We start from the raw sequence: 16,031 nt of genomic DNA on the forward strand, positions 1-16,031 counted from the left end.
TCAATTAATAAAACACATTTCATTAAATAAAATAAATTACAACATAAAATTCTTTAAAAAATAAAAAAAACATAATTAAAAATCCTAAAAAATAAAAATACATAATTTAATTTCTTCCGCTCATTCTCACTAAATTCAAAATCTTTAAAGCTCAAAGAAGCAGAAGAATGACGATGATGTGCTTCTACCGGTTGCCAAATTTTGCCCAAATATGCTCAATTAGATCATCTTGGAGTTGGGCGTGGCCGGTAGAGTCACGTGTCCTTGCTCGAATAGACAACCGTTCTTGTATAGATGGAGGCACTCCTCTGCGAGGCGGACTACTTGCGGTAGAGCTTCCGGGGGCTTCAGGGTCGAACCAGTTTCCCCCCTCAGGTCCTTCGTCTTGGACAATCATGTTGTGCAAGATTATGCACGTATACATGATGTCGACCATACTCTCCATAAACCACGTACGAGCCGGGGCTTTGATAATGTTGAAGCACGCTTGGAGAACCTCGAACGCCCTCCTCACATCCTTGCGAGCAGCCTCCTGCTTCTGCGCAAAAGAGTCTGCTTTGCGTTCACAGGCCTGCTGCACGTCTTCACGAAGGTTGGCCACTTCGGGTAGATGTCGTCGGCAAGATAGTACCCCATTTTATACCGCCGATTGTTAGTGATGAAGTTGATGGTCGACGCTTTACCATCCAAAACTTCGGAGAAGAGGTCGGATTGGTGGAGCACGTTTACGTCGTTGTTCGATCCAGGGACCCCAAAGTACGCATGCCAGATCCATAGCCGGTAGTCGGCAACGACCTCGAGTATAACGGTGGGGTAGGTGCCTTTGTGGCCACTCGTGTACGACCCCCTCCACGCCACATGACAATTCTTCCATTGCCAGTGCATGCAATCGACGCTACCGAGCATCCCGAGGAATCCGTGCACTTCTTCGTGAAGGTGGAGCAGAAACTGGCAATCTGTCGTGCTTGGCTTCCGGAGAAATTCGTCGGTGAAGACTGCCCGGACGCCTTTGCAGAATTGGATCAAGCACATTCTCCCAGTGCTTTCTCCAATGTGGAGGTATTCGTCGAACACATCCGCCGTTTGTCCAGTCGCAAGCTGACGGATTGTTGCAGTACATTTCTGCAGCGTCGTGTGGCTGGGACGGCCGACGGCATCGAACCTTTCTTGGAAGAACTTTTCCCGGGCAGCCAACGTATTTGCGATGTGGAGAAATAGCGGTTTCTGCATGCGGAAACGGCGACGGAAGTAGGTATTTCCCCAAACCGGGTTATCGCAGAAGTAGTCGCGTACTAACCTTGCGGCAGCTTCCTCCCGGTTACGATGGATGTAAGTCCGGGAGCGTCTTTGGGGCGGCGGGGCTTCCTCATCCTCTCGGCGTCGATCTTCTTCAAGTGATTCTTCCGTTATTCGACGCATTTGCTCATATGGATCCATTAGATCGATTAACTTTGGGGGAAGAATAAAAGAGTTGATTTGAGATGAAAATTGGAGTGGAAAGAGAAATGATTTGAGAAGAATAGATGTGTGTTTGTGTGTAAAATGAGGATGAAATATGAGTATTTATAGAGTAAAAAAAATTGGGAAATGGTCGAAAAACCGTAATATTACCGTTTTCGAATTTTATTGTATTTTAATTAAATAAACCATTTTAAAAAAATGATTTATTGCGTCAGGGTGACGAAACCCACTCGCGGGCCGGCGAGTGGGCGTCACGCATCGCTCCGGAGGGCGCCACGTCGCGCGCGCGCGTGGCGAGACAGCTCGCGGGTTGTCTCGGCGGGCTGGGGACGAGACATGACGCTGCAACGCATCCCGCGCCCGTCTCGTCACGGAGGGATTGGATTCGAGCTACCCCTAACGCGTTGCGGGTTGCCTTAGCACCAATATGGCACAACTCTCTATACAATGTCTATTTTCCTTTTCTCTTCTTTATATTGTTTTTCTAAAGTTTTGGAGATGTGCATAAAGAATGGGATTGTGGAAATATGAGGCTAGCCAACATCTCTTTTTAAAAGGCATATTGCTATAAAAATTAGTACTCCAGTAGTACTAATTAATTTTGATATAGCTTTATAAATTATTTGAAAAAATAATATTTTTTTTAGTTTATTTTAACTATTCAATGTTGATTTTTTGAAAAAATTATTTCTGATATAACATCATTAGAAAGCATTCGCAACGCGTCTCTTATATGTCTCGGTCTAGTCTCGGAGAGACGAGACGGATAAGAGACTGCGATGCAGCCCTCCGTCTCGGTCTCGGTCTCGTCTCGTCTCGTCGGGCGTCTCGTCCCGAAGGGAGAGTTGGCGAGCTAGCTCGCCACGCGCCAGCGCCACGTGGCGAGCGCCGGTTCGTCCGTGACGCCCACTCGCCGGCCCGAGAGTGGGCGTCATTTTTATCCGAAAAAAATGTTTTTTTTTGTTTTTTTTAAAATTCATGATAAATTTCAAAATTAAAAAAAAAATCCCAAAAAATATACTAGCCGTTTATAGCCGTTTTTTGCAAATTTTTAATTTTTTTAATTTTTTTTAAGCCCCCAATCACTTCTATAAATATCAAATCATTCCCACAAATTAATCCACCATAAAAAAAACTCTCTATTCTCAATCAAACACTCTACATTCTTCATCTCAAAGCATTATTCTTCTCCCAAATTTAATCCATTCATGGATCCATTTGAGCAAATGCGTCGAATAAAAATCAAATACCCTGAATTTTCAAGTATCGTTGGAATCCACAGACTAAAAGTTCGTCGGAGCTCTCACCCAAATTCGAAATAAAATCCTTCACATCCCCAAGTCTATTGCTGCGAATTTTTGTTGCCTCGAGCTTTGATCCTACAGAATAAGACGTCGCAACTGATGATATCTTCTTCTGCTTCTTTGAGTTTTGAGATTTTGAATTTAGAGAGAGTGAGCGGAAGATTTTATATTATGTATTTTTATTTTTTAAGGATTTTATTAATGTGGTTTTTTATTTTTTTAGAATTTCAAGTTGTAATTTTATTTTATTTAATGAAGTGTGTTTTTATTAATTGAATTTGTTGGAAATAAAAATAAAAATGAAATTGAATGAATAGTTAAGGGATGAGATGGTTAAGAGATTGAGGGATACAGGTGCTGTCTCTTAGAGCATCTCCAATAGAAATAGCCCAGCCATAGCTCAGCCATAGCCTAACCACAAACTCCTCCTGCCACATCAGCAGCACTAAAAACTTCTCCTGCCACATTATCAGGACAAGTAACTGGACAAGTAATAGGTCAGCCATAGCCTAGCCACAATAAACAAAATTATAAAAACAAATAATTAACAATCACACAATATACGGAATTAAATTTACGTCATAGATACGAGAAAACTCAATAATAATATTAAAAATTAAAAAGTACATTAATTAAAAAAAATACATTAATTAAAAAAAATTACATTAATCTAATAAAACTCCTCCGCCACACACGAGCACCCCTACCTCCGCCTCACTCCTCTCCGTCGTCGCCGTTGTCGCCGCTATCCAGGACCCCCAAATCTGCGGCATCTGAGCCCGCATCTGAGCCCCCCACCTATGCCGTGGTGGGATTCAAATCGGCCCGCATACTCACGAGCATTGCGTGAAGAAAACTCTTCTCCTCGGGGTCAGTTGTCGTCCTCCATTCATCTAAGATCTTGTACATCAGAGCTCGCGTTTGTTGACGCGCGAAGAAGAGGAGCTCGGCTGTCGACCTGCCAACAGGGGGGATGCCGACTGGACCTCCTGGGAGGCCTGGCAAGCCCGTTGCGCCCGCCTTTGACTAACCGGGCGAGTGCGGCGAGCAAACGCGGGAGGGGACGGGAACTCCTGTACATCCTCGGGGAGGTCGTGGGAACCGCTGCTGCCGCCGCTGTAATCATCGGTATAGTTCAGGCGCTGCTTCTTCGGCCAGCCAGCATCGACACCTGCCCGAAACTTCTCGGAGTCCATCAGCACCTCATAGCAGTTCCAGTACGTGAACTCCTTATAAAGCCCGGGCACGGGGAAGGCTTTCTCCGCTATCCTCCTGCAGTCGTCCTCAGTTTGGCCACTGGTCTGCATGCGGAGGGTGTTGGTGTACAAGCCCGAAAATCGGGAGACCCCAGCCCTGATTCGGTCCCACCCTTTCCGGCACTCCTCCCCATCCGGGTAAAATGCCTTGTAGGCTGCTGCTATTTTAGCCCACAAGTTGACGATACTCTGATTGTTCGAGGTGAGGGGATCATCGCAAACACTCACCCACGCCTTGGACAGCGCGACGTTCTCCGCGTCCGTCCACTTCCTCCGTGCCGGGCTGTCGTCATCAGCCGGCTGCGACGACTCGCGGACCACCCTCTTGCCCTTCCCCTTCTTCTTCTTTGGCACGCCCCGACCCCGCCCTACTCCCCCCGTTTGAACGGGGGTGTCCACATCCCCGATATCTATCCCCAACTCCTCTAAGGAGAAGGTATCACACCTAGTGAACTGCGTCTCCGATGGGGTCGATGTGTGCGAAGAAGCAGTCACAAAATCAAAACTGGGGCGATAGACGTTGTCCCCCCCCGGTGTCCCATCCATCCTCTGGTACCCCGGCATCATCTGCATCCCGGGTTGCTTCCCGGCATCGCCAGCCCCCCCGGCATACCACCCCCGGATGCCATCTCGGGCATCATCTGCTGCCAAGGGTACATGTTGTAGTACCCGTCCATCGGACCCCATCCACCTCCCACGGGTACCGTCGGAGTTTGAGACCCGCTCGTCCCTAGAGTAGGCTCGTTGTTGTGCTTCATTTCACGTTGTTTCTCTTGTACAGAAATTAAGATATAGAGAATACTCGTTAAAGCAAGTGGTGCAAATGAAAATGACGTGCAAATCACATATATATAGTGTTTCGAAAAAAAAATAAAAAAAATCCGCTCGCCGATCGGGAGCCTGCATTGGCGGCCAGTCGATCGGCCAGCGCTCGGGAATCGGCGTGCGCTTGCCGTTTTTCTCGCCGATTTGGCGCTCGCCTGCTGCAATGGTTCGGCGAGCGCCAGGGATCGGCTAGCCGGTCCGCTCGCCGCCATTGTGGATGCTCTTAGTTAAGAGATGAGGTGAAAAGTACAATGGAGCCCATGAATAGTGAAGAGATAAGACGGTTAAGAGACGGATAAGAGACAACGTTGCGGATGGCCTAAGTGGACGTAACAATGGTTGAGTTCAATTGTCGTCTATCAAACAAAATTATTTGGTTGAATTTTCAATAATATATTACTCCATGGGGAATAATTACAATCAAATTCAACTTGGTTTTCTAGTTTTAACTACTCCACTTTTTAAAATTGTGAGATTGACTAAATTTTACCAAAATATTCATTATTTTTTTTAGCAATTTTACCTTTTTTGAACTACTCCACTTTATAAATTGTGAGATAGACTAAATTTTACCAAAATATTCATTATTTGTTTTAGCAATTTTACCTTTTTTTGAAGTCGTGCAGATAATATGGATTCTTCTTAGTTAGCATATTTGAATACACACACATTAATTAGTAGCGAATTATTTACGAAATTCCTATGCATGAAATTTTTCAGTGAATATGCTTATATGCATGTGCAATTCACATTTGTGAACCTTGCGACGTAATGAAAATAACACAGGCAACATTAGGGCCGGGGAAAAATATCGAAATATCAGTCTTATTGTACTGAAAAATACCAAAAATATCGAATTTTTGGCATACGTGATTTTCTGTGCAGTATGATACCTTATCGAAATCTTTATATCGAATTTTCGGCATACGTGATTTTCAGTGCAGTATGATACCTTATCGAAATCTTTATATCGAATTTTCGGCATACGTGATTTTCAGTGCAGTATGATACCTTATCGAAATCTTTCGATAAGGTAAATGAATGAATTTTCGATAAGGTAAATGTATTAATTTTCATATACAGCGACATACTAAAATCTGTATATGTCGTAATTTAAGGTATATACCGTAAAATTTTGGTATGGTAATGTATGATTTTTTCACATACCGAATTTACGGTAAGATACACAGTATGATGGTTTCATTAAGGTATACCTTAGTTACCTACTCCTAAGCAAGATATATATGTGGTCCGACGTAAGCCTATGTACATCTAAGGGCGAACAAAGGAACTTCTTTACTAAAGTCGATCAAACAAGATTACAATGTTTATCACATAAGGAAAACGAAGAACAAGAGAAGAGATTACTATGCAAGTACAATCGTGTCCTCCATCAACTATATGTATCACTCTCTTTTCTCAACAATGGCGGATCCAAGTGAGGAGAAAGCCGTATGAGGGTACCCCAAAACAAATTCCGGCAAGTGGTGCAGTGGTAGGAAGCTCTGTATTGTTAGTAGTTGGCGTGGGTCGACTCTCGCCTAAGTGCATATTTTATTTCATTTAACATACGTGGAATTTGAGCATATAAATCATTATTTCATATCTGGAATACATCTATTTTTTTAGCTCTTCAACATCTAATTCATTTCATTTTTACTTATAAATAATTTTTTAATCTTTTTCTAATACAATTTATTTTAATTCATTTCTCAATTTGTTGTGTAAATTATTTTAATTATCGTCAAATACATTTAATTTCTTAACTTTTGAGTTTGTAGTCTTTAAAGTTTTAATCTCTTAATTTCTGTTTAGAACAATCAAAACTCACTTTGACAAATGATAAATATTTTTAATAAAAAATGATATAATTATAAACAATCTACTATTAGAAAGAAGAAAAAAGATTCATCGATTTCTAGATCCGCCGCTGTTTCTCAAGCAATGAATCAGTCGACTCCGCTGATCATATATGTGAGTTAACCGCCTCGGTTCCTAGCCTTGCTTTCAAGCCTTAAGCTAGTTGCAAACTAGCTGTTGCGACCAATATTTGAAACTGCTCCACCTCACTCACTCCCTTTGCTTCAACTCTTGCTACGATCACGATATTGTCCGACCAAATACTTAACAGCATTTAAGCCCCATTCTCAAATTTCAAGTTAATAAGTGGAGTAGTACAATTTTTACTTGTTATATATAAAAAAATCTAAAATATAGGAGTATAACAAAAATACGTGGTTGATAGAGCTTCAACCAACCCCAACGGCCCTTGAATTTGTTATTGTAGTACTCCTTGCATCCGTAAAAATAGAGACATTTTCCTTTTTAGTCCGTCACATAAAAATAGCTCACTTCCATTTTTGAAAATTTCTCCTCAACTCATTACTTATATACATCAATATATTTACATCTTATACCTCCAGGGTTCACAATCAAACACTAATTATAATGTGGGTCCCACTAATTAACTAGCATTCCCCTAATCTCTCTTACTTTATCAATTATACATTAATTTTCGTGTCAACTCAAACGTTCCTATTTTACCAATTTGCAGCTCTTTGGTCACAATGATATATTGTTGATGTATCTCCTTGCTAGATGAGTGTAACTGATACGAGGGTACTCGTATCAGTTCCGGCAGCGCGAAGTAGCCGGAGAAGGGTTAGGTTCGTTCGCGGGGTCTCCCCGTCGAGCAGCCTAGATTTCTCGGCAATTAGGGTTTGGCGAGATGAATTTGCAGTGAAAGTAAATAACTAAAAGTAAAAGACGAATAAAAAAGATAAATTGTATTTCTTCAATGAATGATTCAAAAGATAACAAAAGCTCCTATTTATAATACTCCCTAATAACCTAACTTAGTGATCAAGAAATAGGAAATATATGCTAAATTAATAATATATAAAATAATAGAGATATGAGAATATCTTGTAGATATACTCGTATCAGTAACACCCAAGGTTTAAATCACATAAATGACAATATTTCAGTTTTTTAATATTGTTAATTTAACTATAGGAAAATGATTAAATGAGAATAGTTCTATATTGGTGAGAAATGAGAATTATTTTCAACTCTTTCTTCACAAAGGTTGATGGTGAATGCATCTTGAAGAAACAATTAAGGATCGAAAAATGGTATAATATTATTGCTTGAATGATATGTGCAGAGATTACATTCTTATAGGTAAGATTACAATTTTCATATGGTAATTACAATCTCCTAATTTTGGAATATGATCAATTTGAGATCAATTAGAAATCAATCACATTAACTCCTTGATTTCTTTCCAACACTCCCCCTCAAGTTAAGCAACGGGATTCTCGATACTTAACTTGCTTAGTACTTCTCTGAATGACTTTGCGTTCACAGCTTTGGTTAGGATATCTGCCAGTTGATCTTCTGATCTTACATATGGGAAATCAACGATCTTGGCTTCAAGCTTCTCTTTGATGAAATGTCTGTCGACCTCCACATGTTTGGTTCTATCATGCTGAACTAGATTTTCGGAGATGCTAATTGCAGCCTTGTTATCACAGAACAATCTGCATGGTTTAGACATATGAAGTTTAAGCTCCGTCATGAGTCTTCTCAGCCATAATATCTCAGTGAGACCACTCTTGATCCCACGGAACTCTGCTTCAGCACTAGATAGTGATACTACCTTCTGCTTTTTGCTCCTCCAAGTGACAAGGTTTCCTCCTACTAACGTAAAGTATCCTGCCGTGGACTTTCGGTCATTTGGGTTTCCTGCCCAGTCTGCATCAGTAAATCCATTGATCTCCAAGTGTCCATGTTTTTCAAATAATACCCCATACTCTGCAGTGCCTTTCAAGTATCGAACAATGCGTAGAACTGCTTCCCAGTGATCCTCTTGCGGTGAGTGCATAAACTGGCTTACAATTCCCACGGCATATGCTATGTCAGGTCTGGTATGGGAAAGGTAAATAAGTTTCCCCACCAATCTCTGGTATCTTCCTCTGTCTGTGAGTTTTGCCCCTTCCACCATCTGCAGTCCATGATTCTGTATCATCGGGGTGTCTGCTGGCTTGCAGTCTACCATGCCCACTTCTGCTAGGAGGTCAAGGACATATTTTCTTTGATTGATGAAGATCCCTTTTTCTGATCTCAAAACCTCAATTCCCAAGAAGTATTTGAGCGGGCCTAGGTCTTTCATTTCAAATTCTTTGAACAGGTTTTTCCTCAATTCGCCAATTTCTTCCTCATCGTTTCCTGTGATGATAATGTCGTCGACGTAGACAATAAGGCATGTGATTTTTCCATTTTTCTTCTTGAGGAATAGCGTGTGATCTGAGTTACTCTGCACATAGTCGTATTTCTATATCACTTCAGTGAATCGACTGAACCAAGCTCTGGGGGACTGTTTCAGTCCATATAACGTTCTCTGGAGCTTGCATACTTCCCCGGGTTGAAACTCATCTGAAAAACCTGCTGGGGGATCCATGTATACTGGCTTAGGTAGTTCTCCATGTAGAAAGGCATTGGTCACATCGAACTGGTAGAGTGGCCATTCCTTGTTTGCAGCGATCGAGAATAACACTCTAACCGTGTTGATCTTCGCTACAGGTGAGAAAGTCTCTGCATAATCGACCCCGTATGTCTGAGTATACCCCTTTGCTACAAGTCGTGCCTTATACCTCTCAATTGAGCCATCTGGTCTCCGTTTGATGGTGAACACCCACCTGCACCCTACGGCTTTGACTCCTTCTGGTAGCCTTCCTTTCACCCACGTATTATTTTTCATCAATGCTCTCATCTCTGTAAGCATAGCCTCTTTCCAGTGTGTGTGCTTCATCGCTTCCTCGGCAGTTCGTGGGATCTCCTCTTCCTCATAAAGCGCCGTTTGGAATGCTCGTGCCATCTTACTCAGATTTCCTTGGACAAAGTTTGTAACTCCATATCTACTCTTAGCACCGATTCTGTCAGGAGAATATCTTTTTGGGGGAATGCCTCGGGTACTCCGTGGAGGAAGCACATATCTCCCCGTGTCCCCGTCAACGGTGTTGTTTTCTTCTCTTGCAGTGTTAGTATCAACTACAGTACTCTCTTCAGGGATAGATACGGGGCATACCTGGGATACTGGTCGAGGTCGATCGAGGGGTGGTTGAGTAGACTCTGATGGAGAGGCGTGCTCTGCGGCAGTGACCGCAATAGTCTTTGTTGGTTCCTCAATTGAAGGACTTGGAGGTGACACAAACCAACTTAGACAGTCCCCATGATTAGTTTCAGGATTTTTCTCCCCCTGACTGCTAAGGTGGTGTGGGTAAAAGAATTCTGTTTCCAAAAAATTGCAATTTATGGTGGTGATGATTTTCTTAGTATTCGGATCATAGCATCGATACCCCTTTTGGTTTACCCCGTATCCCACAAAGACACATTTGGAAGCACATGGTGAGAATTTGGTTCTTTCATGTTTGGGTGTATGGACATAGACTGAGCAACCAAAGACTTTTGGTGGCATACTAAGGGTTTCGGGTATTTTGGCTTGTTGGGAGAGGATATCCAGGGGGGTTTTTTTGTTGAGGATTTTTGTGGGTAGTCGGTTTATGAGGTAAATCGAGGTTGCCACGGCTTCGGGCCAAAGAAAGGTAGGCACTTTGGATTCAATCATGAGAGCACGGGTGACTTCGAGAATCGTTCTGTTTTTTCTCTCTGCTACCCCATTTTGTTCGGGTGTATAGGCACAAGAGGTTTGGTGAACAAGGCCTTGTTTTTTAAAGAACTCAGACATGTCATTGTTTACAAACTCCCTCCCATTATCAGATCGAAGGATTTTTATGGTGGTTTGAAACTGAGTCTGGATCATATGAAAAAATAAGCTGAATTTTTCGGCTACTTCAGATTTGTGTTTCAAGAAATAAATCCACGTCATCCTAGTGCAATCATCAATAAAGGTAATAAAATATCTAAAACCCTTTCCCCCAGTAACAGGTGTAGGACCCCAAACATCAGCATGCACAAGTTCAAACATAAATTTCATACGAGTATTTGAAGGTTTGAAAGATTGTCTGTGGCTCTTGGCCAAAACACATGTCTCACAAGAAAAATTTCTAGGAATTTTAAAGTTTGGAAATAAAAGCTGAAAATAACCATGGGAAGGGTGTCCTAGTCTTCTGTGCCACAGCCAAGCCTCCTCTCTCGTGGATCCTTGAGCTAGCATTGCACTGCCATGTTGAGCTACCCCATCCACGTAGTAGAGTCCCTGGTTCTCAGTGCCACGCCCAACGATCTTCCTCGTCCGAATATCCTGTAAAATGCAACAATTTGGGTGCATTAGTAGAGTACAATTCAGTTCCCGTGTGACATGGCTCACTGACATTAATCTTTGAGATAAACTTGGCACAAATAGACAATTTGACAAACGAAGATTTGGGGAAATTTCTATTGTTCCGGCCCCTGCCACTTTAATTAACTCCCCATTCGCAGTTCGAATATATGTCTTAGTGACCTCACTGAAATCGCTAAAGTCCGTTTTTACCGGAGTCATAGTATCTGTGGCTCCACAATCAAAGATCCATCCCCGTGTATCAATTTTACCCATATTTTGCACGTTGAATGCAGCGGAAATTTTCATAAGAGGTGCAAAACGATTTTGGGTTTTAATTTGGTCAATATGTGGGTATATTTCGGATTTCAGGAAAGCTGTGGGTGATTTATCATAATATGAGGAGTTTAGGGGTCGATTTGAAGTAGTGGGGTTATTTGTGTGGTTTACAGAAACTGGAGGGCTTAATTGTAAAAAAGGAAAAGTATTAGGGTTTGGTCTAAGACCAAACCCGTTACTTCCATCCATTGCGCCGCTGCTCCATTTCTGCGACTCCGTCGCTCCTCCGGCTCTTGCCACAAAATTCCCGACCCGAACCCCTCCGCCGCCGCCGCTGTTGCTGCCACCGTGGGTTTCCGGGCGAGAGTTATTCGCCTGATTTTCTCCTCCAATCGATTCTCCCCTGTTCTGAACTTGGGGGTTTTGCCGCTGCTCCACCTCAGCGACTCCGACGGCGGCGAATTTCGCCTGAGTTCGTGCCTTTTGCTTCTCATCCCACCACTCCGGATAACCCACACGGAGGAAGCAAGTTTCCCTCGTGTGTTTGTTCTTCCCACAGTGGGAACACCATAGCTTGCTCTTGTCCGTTTTTCCTCCGGAATGGTGTGTAGCTCCAGCAGGTGGCGGCGCTCCGCGGTGGTTCGGTACTCCTCGGTTCGGTCGATCTCTCTGCGCCCCGAATCCATAGCCTATTTCCCCCGATGATGCATCGGCGCTCCCTACGCCAGTGGAGTCTCCGGAGGGTGGAGAGGATGCCGGTGGCATGATTCTTTGTCGAGCCGCCTCCTTCTTCACCCATCCGTAGGCTTCTTCGACTGAGGGGTAAGGTTGCTCCTTCAGAATCTCCCGACGGATATGGTCGTATTCTTGGTTTAATCCAGTGAGGAATTTGATGAGCCGTTTTTCGCTCGTGTGTTGTCAGAATTCCCCGATCCCCTTATCGCAGCATGTCACGGGTGGTTTCTGACTTCGATCAATTGTCACCCACAATCCGTGGATCCGACGGTAATACGTCTCGAGATCAAGATTTCCTTGTCTCATGTATATTATCTTGTCTTCCAGGTCGTAGATTTGATAAGGATCCGCCTTGCTCTCGAAAGTGATTGCGAGATTGTCCCACAAGGCTTTAGTTGTTTGATGATGAGCAAAATCGGCGATAATATCATTTTCGATATTATTGACGATCCAAGAGAAAACAATCAAGTCGGTTTCCTCCCATTCCCGGTACCCCTTGCTGTTTGGCTCCGGTGGTTTGTCGTAGATGTGGGAGTATCCCCCCCTGCTTCCAATCTTGACTTTCATCAGTCGAGCCCACAACGGGTAATTTTTCCCGTTCAATTTGAACGCCACGGTAACACCCTTGTTTGTCCTCAACTTTGAGGATTCTCCTGTTGGCTTGTTGTCTGTATCTGTCATCTTTGGATTGGTTTCTTTTTGGCTGAATTGATCTATGGTTTGGTTTTGGTATAAGGGCCGAGAGTTTGGGTATCACTCGGCTATGATGAGAATTCTCTGAGCCGGAATTCTTCCTGCTCTGACGCCATGAAGAAACAATTAGGGATCGAAAAATGGTATAATATTATTGCTTGAATGATATGTGCAGAGATTACATTCTTATAGGTAAGATTACAATTTTCATATGGTAATTACAATCTCCTAATTTTGGAATATGATCAATTTGAGATCAATTAGAAATTAATCACATTAACTCCTTGATTTCTTTCCAACACATCTCCTATATGATGAATGCACCATGTACGTTCAGATCTCATTAGTTGCAAAGATCTACGATGAGTGGCATCATCTTGTTGGATCAATATAGGACAAGGGTATAAATCTCCTTATCGTAAAAATTACTCGTTAAGGGCAAAAATCTTGTTGGATCAATATAGTAGTACTACATTTTGTGTGAACATTATAATACAACAATGTATAAAATCAAAGTTAAGTTTTGCTCCTTATTGGATTTGAAGACAGTGCAAGGAAATGAGTTCATTTGATAAGAAAATATATCTGCAACAAAGTTTTCCTTAATTATTAACGAACTATAACGGAAATGGAAATACAAAGAAACTAATGTAAACCATTATCGACAAGATTTAAGATTAATATCCACCCTTTTTTTGTCATCTTGTTGCCTTTATACCTATATAAAACTAACTCCAGCATCTATTTATTTTGTAAAATAATTTTATGGATTTTGATTCAAAGTTACTTCTAATATTCTAATTCAATTTTAAATAAGTTGTTTAATAAAATCAAATAATTGATACAAAATGATAGTGTAATTCCAAATTTTTTGGTGAAAAGTAAAAAAAAATAACCCAAATTTGATAGTATTAATTTTTAACTGATTATATACATTTTAAATTTTATTTGTATAGCTATACATTATTTGTATATATAGTATGATGAGTGTTGTGTGTCGTATCTGTGTCCAATATTGTGTGCGCATTGAATGTGCGTTGTGTTCAGTATGTTTGGGATGTAACATAAATTATATCTATCGAGAATCGTAAATATGTATTTTTTCTACATTATTCAACTTGTATAATTAGGATATTTAGAATTGTAATTTAATTATAAATCCAAATTTATTTTTGATATTAAACAGTGAATTTTGAATCAAAGACTCTAATTTCAAATTCATTTAAAACTCTAATCATTCAAACCCCAACTCCATAGTATTAAATGTATCCTACTCATTTTTTAAAGATTTAGCCAATCTTTTAAAGATTATCTTAATTAAGATAAAATAAATGGGGATGTAGGTCATACAAGTTGTTATGCTGTTAATGGTTTCGTTGCACCCTTATCAAATGAGATCCTATGAATGAATAATATAAAGCTGATATATTATGTCTCTAACATAATAACGACATAATGGATGATTAATAAAATGAAGAATCTGAAACATTCGATGTATGTTGACATATGAATTTACTAATAAATGAGAGTTCCCAATATAGAATAATAGTTTGGTCTTGTCAAGTCCTTGTCCATGAGGTCTTCCAAACCAACTTTCTAAGAATATATGAAGCAAGTTGTATGGTCTACATTTTATAAATTAAAAATATTTCATAAAAATAACATTGCATTATTGAGAGGTTCAATCATTGAAGTCAACTGGGGACATCTCCACAATAAAGAAATGACGAAATCCCAACCGGCCAAGCATAAATAAACATTACATGTTGGTTATTTTAGTGTAATTCAATTAACTTGATTGATCAATATTGTTATAATAAGACATTATATAAGCTGGGAAATGCGGAGTGCACGCTTATTTGAATTCATTATGATTAGACGGGGGTTTGGGGGCAGCGCCCCCAAGTAGCGGGGTCCAAGGGACGGCAGCCCCTGGCTGGGGTCAAGTTGTGTAGAAAATTTTTTATTGATCATTTTTTATTTCCATTAAAGTTGCTGTGTAGAAAATTCATCCGGAAATGTAATTTCTGATAGTCGAAGGACTAATTTGCAATTTTCAAAACCCTTGAAAAACAGTTAAAAAAATCGGTTAATATCCGGAGAGACGCGACGTTTCGTTTCGGGCCTCTTCTTATTGATCATTTTCGGTTCAAAGTTGTTATCGCAGAATCAACATACGAAACTTCTAAACCTGAATTGTACCCGATCAAATATTGGTAGAACCACCAAATTGATTTTATCTGAAAGTGTTTCACGCCTTTCAGGAGATCCTATTGTCCAAATTTGAAAAAATATCCCTAACATCACAAAGACATAGTACATGTTACATGTGCTTATTCATGTGTGCCTCTAATGAATTTGAGTTAATCATGCATTTTTTATTTAGTTTGTAGGAGTATTGTTTAATTATGTTAACATTCATATGCTATACTATAAGCCTTCTCTCTCTCGTGACTAATCTAATTCTAAAACAGTTGATTAGAAAGACAACTCAGCTGGTAAAATTTCCTCTTACATTTAATTGGAGTATATAAAGGGTTACTCTGCGTGTAAGCATTAGATTAAAAATAAATCATCTAATTTTGTCGTGTAAATTTAATGCTAATGAAGTCATTCTCATACGGAAAAGATTTGAAACATACAATTTCACTACAGTTTTTTACAAGAAATTTAAATTTATGTATTTTTTTATACTTTGCGTATTGAAATTTAATTATTTGAATTTATTTGTAAACCTAAATTTTGATTTTATGCGAAATTTAAATTATGAACTTGATTAAATCTTAAGTTTGGGATGGGTTCTTAATATTTAGTATTTGGGCAGTTTTAAATAAAATGTTCGGGGACAGTTAAACTAGACAGATTAATTATCTTAATTGACACGTAATTAATCTTTTTTTTTCTTTACAACAAAATCACGAATTCTCCGAGTTGAGTGGGGAATGTCTCCGAAGATGTGATCGTATGAAGATCGAATCAAATACAAAAGCCAATTATGAATCTTTCAACTTTAAAAAAAAACAAGAACAATAAAGGAGACACAAAGAAGGATTAAAATTGAGCTTTATGTATTCTAATTATTTCAAAGAAGGATTACGTGTCTTTCTTATAGAACAAACTATGCCTAGTTCTATCCTATAGAAGAATGCATATTATCTTATTTTCTTACACAAACTATTACATAAGCCCTAATAC

The sequence above is a fragment of the Salvia splendens genome, chromosome 4, assembly GCF_004379255.2.
Source record: "Salvia splendens isolate huo1 chromosome 4, SspV2, whole genome shotgun sequence".
In the NCBI taxonomy this organism is placed as follows: domain Eukaryota; kingdom Viridiplantae; phylum Streptophyta; class Magnoliopsida; order Lamiales; family Lamiaceae; genus Salvia; species Salvia splendens.